The sequence below is a fragment of the Patagioenas fasciata genome, chromosome 3 (genome assembly GCF_037038585.1).
Source record: "Patagioenas fasciata isolate bPatFas1 chromosome 3, bPatFas1.hap1, whole genome shotgun sequence".
NCBI lineage: Eukaryota > Metazoa > Chordata > Aves > Columbiformes > Columbidae > Patagioenas > Patagioenas fasciata.
Window position 1 is genome coordinate 89,164,791 of NC_092522.1, and position 8,741 is coordinate 89,173,531.

The 8,741-nt window shown below is 39.3% G+C and overlaps 1 long non-coding RNA gene across 1 annotated transcript; it reads right to left on the minus strand.

The window, feature by feature from the left end:
• Window positions 1-630: 630 nt before the first annotated feature.
• On the minus strand, window positions 631-8,215 carry LOC139827754 (uncharacterized). Its single transcript, XR_011738679.1, has 3 exons — window positions 8,154-8,215; window positions 3,991-4,109; window positions 631-2,137 (listed from the first exon to the last, which is right to left on the minus strand). It is a non-coding gene; the product is annotated as an uncharacterized lncRNA (long non-coding RNA).
• Between the last annotated feature and the right edge of the window lie 526 nt (window positions 8,216-8,741).

The following is an 8,741-nucleotide window of genomic DNA, read 5'->3' on the forward strand; positions in this document are numbered from 1 at the left end:
AACAGCGAGACTGATGTGGCCCCTGGTGAAAATGAGTTTGACACCCCTGCTCTAGAGAATGCCCACTGCTCCAAAAAATTACATCCATTTCCTAATTTAAGACACAATCCAGTTTGTCACACCTTCTATTAAAAAGATGGCCCAAAGCTTCTTTCAGCAGGGTAGCCAGAAGTCAGTTTTCCCAGTAATAACAAGGCTGGGGCAAAGTCAGGTCCTGCATGCCCATACACTGTGACTGCCAGGTACTAAACCAGGGAGCAAGAAGGGACAAAGACCTGTGCATCAACCGAGGGAGGCCCAGACACAGAGCTATGGGGCTGTGGGATACCTGGATGAGCCAAACCTCTTGAGCCACCAGCTACCCAGCCTTTCCCCCCACCCCTTGCCCAGCTATCATGTGATTGTTGTATTTCGGTCAGGTATTAGGCTCTTTAAAATCATCTTTATTGTCTCATGGAGTTTCAGACTTGGTTTCACCAACCAGATACGGTTGGAGCCTTATGGCCACTTTTGAACACACTAATATCAGCAGCACCATGCAGAGTTCAGTACCCAGGTCCAGTTTATTTAAGGTTTGTTTTAAAAAAAACATTATGCACTGAATTTTATTAAATCAACTTAATAGGAGCTGTGAAGTAAAATAAATAAATATGGAACTCATTTCTGCAGTTAGTGGGAATTATTCTGTTTGTTTACAAAGACCATTAAAAGCTTACTGGAGGTGTTCATTTCAGCAAGGAGGCCTCATTGATGGATCAGCACAGCCTTGCCAAAACTGTATCCAAACTTTCACAGCAGTGCTCTCATTAGGCTCTAACGGTTAAAAGAAAACACAACTGAAGAGAACTATTAATGTTTCCCTGTGGCCTCCAACCTCCTCCACATTAGTTTTTCCCAAACCACACCACATAAAATCTCTTCTAAGGTTTTTGGGGGCTAGTAACTTGCAAAAAAAGACTGAAAAAGGAAGAGCTGAGTGTTTTGTGTTCTTAAAAACAAAGTATGTTAAACCAGAAACCTTGCTAACTGCAGAAGTGCTTAAGCTGTTGCACAGCGTAATGTCTCTGATAAAAAGCTCAACAGCAGAGAAAGAATTACACATTAGTAAAAAAGTAAGAATGGTACCATAGAGTATTAAAATCACTATTTTAAAATGTGAACTAAGCACTTCTAAGGTGTGAGAGTTCAGAGCCGTCCCTTAATTGCCAGAACTGTTGTGTGTTTTCGCCCACAGATTTCCATAAGCATATACACTTCTTCATTTACGTATTTTTCATACCAAATAGTCAGAAATACAGGTCTGGAATAATTTATTTTCTAAACACATTCTACATTTGCTTTTAATCATTTAATGCTTTTCAAATAGAGGTGATCGTCTGTGTTGCCTCCATCCTTAGCCAAAGTGCCAGAAGTGTCCTGCTTTTAGAGAGGTGCACAAGTCTCTGTTCCACTGGTGTCAGGAAGCGATCTCGTGTACCTTTGCCCCAGCTGCACAGCTCCTGAGCTGCTTCTGCACATTTGCAGCTTCCTCTGGAAACATTTTCAAACATCATAACCAACTTGTCTGAACATCATCAGAGAGAACCTGTGTCAAGTGCCACAGTGGCATGGGTGACTTCTTCCTGTAAGGAGCTGACACAGGGATCTTGAGAACCTGATATGAGTCATGAGTTCATCTTGGATCAGTAATTTGCAGAACTAAAGAGGTTAGGCGTAATTTGATGGCTTTAGATCTCCTCTTACTTTCTTACCTTCTTCTGACTTTCACACAGTGATAGTAACAACTTTCTGCCATGATGTGCAAAAGCATGTGACTGCAGTTACCAACTGGAAGAGAGGGGTCACAAGCCACTAAGGACCAGGTCCTCAGAAGAATGTCATGTGCCCCAGGAATCTGGGAGCCTGCTGACTGCCCTCTGAAGGCTTTTCCCTATATCCTCTCCAACAACACCGCTGTGCCAGCTCAAAACCTCTGCATATGGATGGGCCTCAGATCTCAGCGGTGTGACCACAGAGGAGAGAGGTGCAAGGAGGAGGAGGTGGACATAGTCGTCATTTTTCCCGTCATCTTCTTGTTTTAGAGCCCAGAAGAGCACAAAACAATGGCATCTCCCCCAGTTTGGCTCTGGTCATGCCCCTGTGAAGGAAGGATGGAAATACTGAGTGAGCATCAGAGAAAGGGCAAGGCAGACTGCAATGCCAAGTCTTCGTGAAACGCAAGTCCTCGGCATGTCTGCTCTCAGGAGTTTTGTGTGATCAGCATTAAACAGTCACTGGATAAAATACCGAGACAAGCCTGGGGACATGAGTAGGATCCAGGGCCCTGAACAGGAATGAGATAAACTAGAGAAATGGGATCTAAGCAGCTCAGAGGATATAGTAAATTCCTAGTGTGGGAGGAAGAAAAATAGTGTTGTACAACTTTCAGCTGTGAAGATACTCAGACTTTAAATATCCTGTGTCAAGTTCTCAGCCTCAGTTTTACTTTATCTTTGTTTCGTTAGCCTTTTTTTTTCCTAAATCTAATCCACATATGACTAAGTCATGTGAAAGATCCAGGCTAGCTGTTGATTTTACAGATTACAGGGAAGATGTGAGGGATGCTCTGGCTGTTCCTTTCCATAGCAATAGTGAATAACAAGCACTGAGAGCAGTGGCCTTTCTATGAGCAGCTATAATAAAACAGATTTCCTAGAAGACTATTAAACAGAGATATAAATCTCTTTAAAAATCTTATTCTGCTTTGCTAATCAACTGCCACTGTTGTTTAAGATTGGAGTTTGTTCTATACATTTTCATTATTTCAGAGCATCCCCTGCCAGACCCACTGTAAAGCTTTCTATTAAAATCCTTCTTACTGTAGTGGGATGATTTTTTTTTTCCTGAAGACTGATTTAGTAGAAACTTGGCACCAAAAAAAGTGTTTCTGTTTCATTATTATGATATATAAAAGTTCACGGGGCTCTCAGAATATTCTTTCTAAAAAAAAAAAAAATCATTAGCACATGCTGGAATACAAAACTTACTGGCAGTTATACAGTAGTTGTCTTTGAAATGCACACTTCCCATAGTGTTTCTAAGACTGTAAGGGATCATTCTTAAAATGCAGAGTAATAAAAAAAAAAAAAAATGGGAATAAAATTGATATTCTGCAAATTTTTTTGAAACGTTGCTTGAGTAGCTTTCATGGTAGTTTGAATGCAAAGAGACACCTCACATTTTTTTTAATTCTATTTATTTTACGCTTCACAATATTTTTTTAAACCATACTTCTAACATTTTTATTATAGCAACTCTTTTCAGCGTAGCTCACTAAATTCTTGTTTGGCTCTCAAAAATAATAGTAATCTTTAGCACTTACACAGTCTTTAAGTTTTTAAAGTGTTACACAAATATTAACTAATTAATGTTTGTTCAACCCAGACTGGCCTTATAAAGAGGCTGCAGTGAGTGAGCATTTTCCCTGTCACTATAAACAAGATTAAAGGTGTTGATGTTGTACAAACACAAAAAATGAGGCACAGTTTGAAATAACCCACCTGCTATTGATTTTGGCCAAATTATGGGCAATCTCAAACTTGTAGATTACTACTCAGTACTATCAAAGGAGAAAATGAAAAAGTGCTTGTTTGCCTGCTTTGGTAGCCAACAGCAAGTGCTGATGATGGGAAAAAGCCTTCACTTTCCATCTTTGAGTATGTACAACTTTTCAGCAGCACAGGAAGCAATTTTCTCCATGTACCCACTGGGATATGTGGGCATGTCAACAAGTGCAGGACCCATAGGGGATGATGCCCTTGCACCGCATTACCCTCCCACCTTTCTTTCTTCCCCTTTCTCAAGCCTTCTCCACTGAGTCATCAGGACTTGGAGCGTAGCTTTACATCAGAGATGTTTTCTAACATACATTTGGTTTTAATAACTTGAAAAGTTGATTGAGCAATCTTTACAACAGATGAGGTTTCCTGTAAATCAAGACCAAAAGATTACCTTATTCAGTCATATCTGATGTGGTTGCCCAATGGTCTTCTCTACAATGTTCTTCATGCAAAAGTCCCCAAATTTACTGGGCTTCTGGACCCACAATAATGATGTTGCAATCATGTGTTCTGGAAATAACATGACCATAAACATAACTGGAAGTTTCTGTCAGTGATTTCACATTGTCTTTAACAATAGCCAGTAAACATATAGTTCAGACTTTAATCCAGTTCTCTCCATAAGATTAATTTCAGTAAGATGTTCCAGAAAATATTTTCTTGTGGGATTATTACACAGCTTGGGTGGTTTATCACTCAATCTTCATCTTTTATTAATGCACTCTATATGTTATATATGACCCTAAACCCTTGCCAGTGCTGTGTTCCTAAACTCATGGAATTAATTATCTGTTTCCACATTCAGTTTTGACTGCTTTAACACCACTGGAATGTCACTGATCACATTAGCCATTAGCACCATTCACAGATTTCTATTCTTACACACTCTCAGTGTTCACAGCCGTCCACGGCTGACGTCTACAGTGCAGACAGAAGCACTGTGAAGACTCTTCTGCTCATGAGACGTCCCTCCAACGCTGGGGGAACATGCCACAGCTGCAGGGCTCCATGCTGACACATCTACTAACAGGATTAGGACTTTAAGTAGAAAAAACATATGTCATTCGCAATATAGCTGGAGAGCTACCAACAGCTGTAATTAAGGATGCCTATGCATTTCCATGCTAAGCCTCTGTTTTCATTTGCTCATAACTTTCCAAAACTTTCGCCTATAAGGCTGAAGTTTTACAGTCCAGCTTTCTGCCAAATTACGGTGCTTTTTTTGCAGTTGTTGAAATTTTGAGGAAAAAGCAATGTATCATTTTTTTTTTAAAAAAGAGAAGAGATAAATTTTTTAAAAACCCTCATGTAAACATGTGGATTGGAACTGATTTATGATGGATTTTCTATTTCATTTAATTTTCATATGGCGTTTCTAACTCTTAAATTATGTTCCCACAGCTGAAAAGTATGGGATAACTTTTTAATAAGGCAAGAGAAATAATGCAACACACTTTTCCCCTATACCTTGAGATGCTCAGTTATCAAATTTTAGACATCCAATTTAAATACCTGCCTAAAAATTATTTTCCTCTCAGTGGTGTGGAGAGATCACAGAACTCCACTCTGAAAATGCAGATGTAAAAACACTTCTCTTGAGTTTCTCACTGTGGAAATCAGGAATGAACAAACCATACTGACCATGCAGAAGTATCTGTTCAAATAACACTTTGTGGCACATAAGTTCTCAGTGTTATGAAATCTGTGAATATCCTTGGCATTTAGAGATGCCTCAGACTGCTTTGAACTTGAAAGAATATTTCAAGCCTATGTAAGTCTATGCCTTACGTGCCACTTTGTACCTGGTAGTAAACAATCAGTTTTAAAAATAATGTTAAGATCTTTTGAAGACAGAAAGAGCTCTTGACTTACTGACTCTTTCCATTCCTGTCTTTTCCCATGGTTTATCCTGCTTCTTGCTGCTGGCTGGGTGTTGAATTCATTCTCTTGTAACTCAGTAATCCCACAATTACTCCCTTTGTAAGAAGACATTGAGGTGTTGAAGCGTTTCCAAGGAAGGGCAAAAAAGTCAGTGAAGGGTCTAGAACACAGGTCTCATGAGGAGTGGCTGAGGGAACTGGGGCTGTTGGAGAAAAGGAGGATGAGGGGAGACCTTATCACTCTCTACAGCTACCTGAAAGGAGATCATAGCATGGAGGGTGTTGGTCTCTTCTCCCACGTAACAAGTGATAGGACAAGAAGAAATGTCCTCAAGTTGCCCAGGGGAGGTTTAGGTTGGATATTGGGAAAAATTTCTTCATGCAAAGGGTTGTCAGGCATTGGAACAGGTTGTCCAGGGAAGTGGTTGAGTCAGCATCCCTGGAGGTGTCTAAAAGACACATAGGTGTGGTGCTTAGAGACATGGTTTAGTGGTGGACTTGGCAATATTAGATTTATGGCTGGATGTGATGATCTTAAAGGTCCTTTCCAACTTAAATGATTCTGTGATTCTATGCCTATACACTTCAGACACTAAAGCAATATTAAGTAGTTGAAACGCCAACGAGTGAATTCTCTTTGGAGAAAGATATGTCTTTTGTGTTGACAGTAAATATTTAATTTTAAAAAATCTCTCTTCTATTGTGTTTATTATTCTTTGAGGGAGGAAAGAAGGAGAATGGGTGGGGAAAATTTTCATTTTACCTTGTTATTTCTTTGTGAATTAATTAGATCTTTTTTTCCTTTATTCATGTATTTCCATCCTCACCAACTTACCAACTTTTTCCTTCACAGATGGGAAAACCAGCTTCATTAGAGAGACAATTAAATGCAAGTTGCTTTTCAAATGCAGTTCTCTGTTAAATCTTTTACTTTCTAAATTACAATCTCTGTTTCTGAACATCCTGAGAGAGGTAACTTTTTGTAACTGTCCAGGTCTAGAAATTCCTCACAGAGGATCTCCTTGTATTGTTCTGTTGCCTTTAAAATGTACCCACGTAAGAGTAATGAACATTTGAAAAGGAAGAAAATGATCCTTACAACCTCAGTGGGGCTTGTTTGTTTGTTTCATAATTTCCCTCAGAATTTGTGGTTTGGATTCCTCTCTTGGACCTCCTGTATTACACGATGATTGTTAGTTAATTACTACAATGCAGAACATTGCTCTAGAAGAATACTATCAAGGTAAAAAACAAAGGAATTTTGAAGATATGAGAAATCCAAGATCCTCAAACAACAACAATCCATCCTGCCCCCTTGAACATGCAGTGTTATGAAGTGGCTTTTAAGTCAGTGTTGCGTACTATTTTGTGATGGGAATTGCATCCCACTTGGGGGCAGAGTGGCTAGTCAATATTTTTCACTTCCACAACTTATGTAGGGTGTCTCCTTGAATTTCTTTAATGTACACCAGCTTGTATAAGGACCTAATTATAAGAATACCCCTTCCTTCTTAAGCACTTCTTGAATTCTTCCATGATATTAACTCAATGACTGAGAAGCTAGGATGAACCTACCTTCTCAGCCAGGTATACCATGAAGTTCTCAGCACTCCCTCCTCCTAACCAGTCTCCAACCTGCAGCTCCACCTCCTAACTGCTTTGCTCCATCTTCTTGCATTACCTGAGAGAGTCCTGATCAACATCTACAGTCTGAGACAGGATCACTGCTACTGACTGGCTGCACGGAAGTAGACAGAGCCTCTGGAGGACTCAGCAGTCACTCTTTGAACAAAGAGGCACTTCAAAAATTTTACTGTTTCAGCAAATTGTCACAGGATTGGCAAAAGGCACTTCCCTAATGCAAATCTCAGCCATCTTTCCCAAGGTACAGATATGTAATGCTTGTCAATGAATTATTTGAAGAACTTTTTTTAGCCTGCAAAGAGCAATGTATTCTCCCCAAATCTCTTAGAAACACCAGAACACGTTAGCCGAAACATTTCCAAAGACCAGTCAATGCCAAGGGGGTACCCCAGGAAAAACAAAACAAAAAGAAATGAACAAACAAAACCCAACAGAACAACAAAAAATAACAACAATAGAAAACCCCAACAACAACAAAAATACAACACACACAAACCAAATCAAATAAAAAATCTCCAAACCAAACCTACCAACCAACCAAACAAACCGTAACCAACTCATTCCTGAATGGCTTAAAACTGGTAAAACTATCAGCACCAAAATCTTATAATGAGAAGTGTTAGATAACAGATGCAGTAGTGCCATCTTCACCTAGATTATTTATGCATCCATGTAGGATGTGAGTAAAGAATTGATACATAGTAAAAAAAGCATGTCATCATACTTGGAGCATATTATGCTAGTTCCATGATTTATGATTTTAATATAGCCACTCCTCTTTGTCTACTACGGAGCCACAAACACAACTGAAAACAGGCTATAGCACAGCATATAAAGAGGAAATGGGAGACAACAGAAAATGTCTGTTCATCTCCGTCTTATCCTTGTCTAATCCTCACTGATGTGATCCTAACCTGTTACAAAAATTATAAATCTGAAAAACCTACTTAGTTTCTAGATTAAGAAAGGAGAATAAAAGTCATCAAACAAACTTTTTGCTGCAAATAATTCACTTAGCTGTACAACTCACCAGACAAATAGCTCCATTGTTTTACCTTTAACTGGAGAAACACTCACATAGCATGTTAAAATTGTACTCCAAACTTTTTCAATTTGTTATTGAATTTCATGAAAATAAACCTCCAGAGATGGGGGATGCTTGTTTTTGGTGTTTCTCCCCAGAGAGAACTCCTACTATCAGTTTGGAAAAATAATTATCCTTCCTGTACTTCTCATGATCTTTTCCCAGCAAAGGAAGTGAGCTTTTTTGCAGCCAGCTTGAATCTCAGCTGATTGCCTGTACTTCAACAGTTCCCTCAGATTTTAATACCCAAATAACTGGAGCCAGCACCCTGGTCTTGTGAGAATGGTTCTCCAAAGCCTCAGTGGATCCACTGGAAGCTATGAAGTGCAATGCAGTCATTTCAGCTAAACATTACCGGCTCCTGACCCTGGAAAGGGAAAAGTCAAAGTTCTTTTGGAAATGACACATTGTGACCTGCAGTCTGCTGTAGCACATTAAGTCTGATAAATGATCAGAAATGATGACTTAAACAAGCATCTAAGAGAGAGCATTTTGCTTAATGTACCCAGCAGTTAACCTTATGTAGTCACGTTG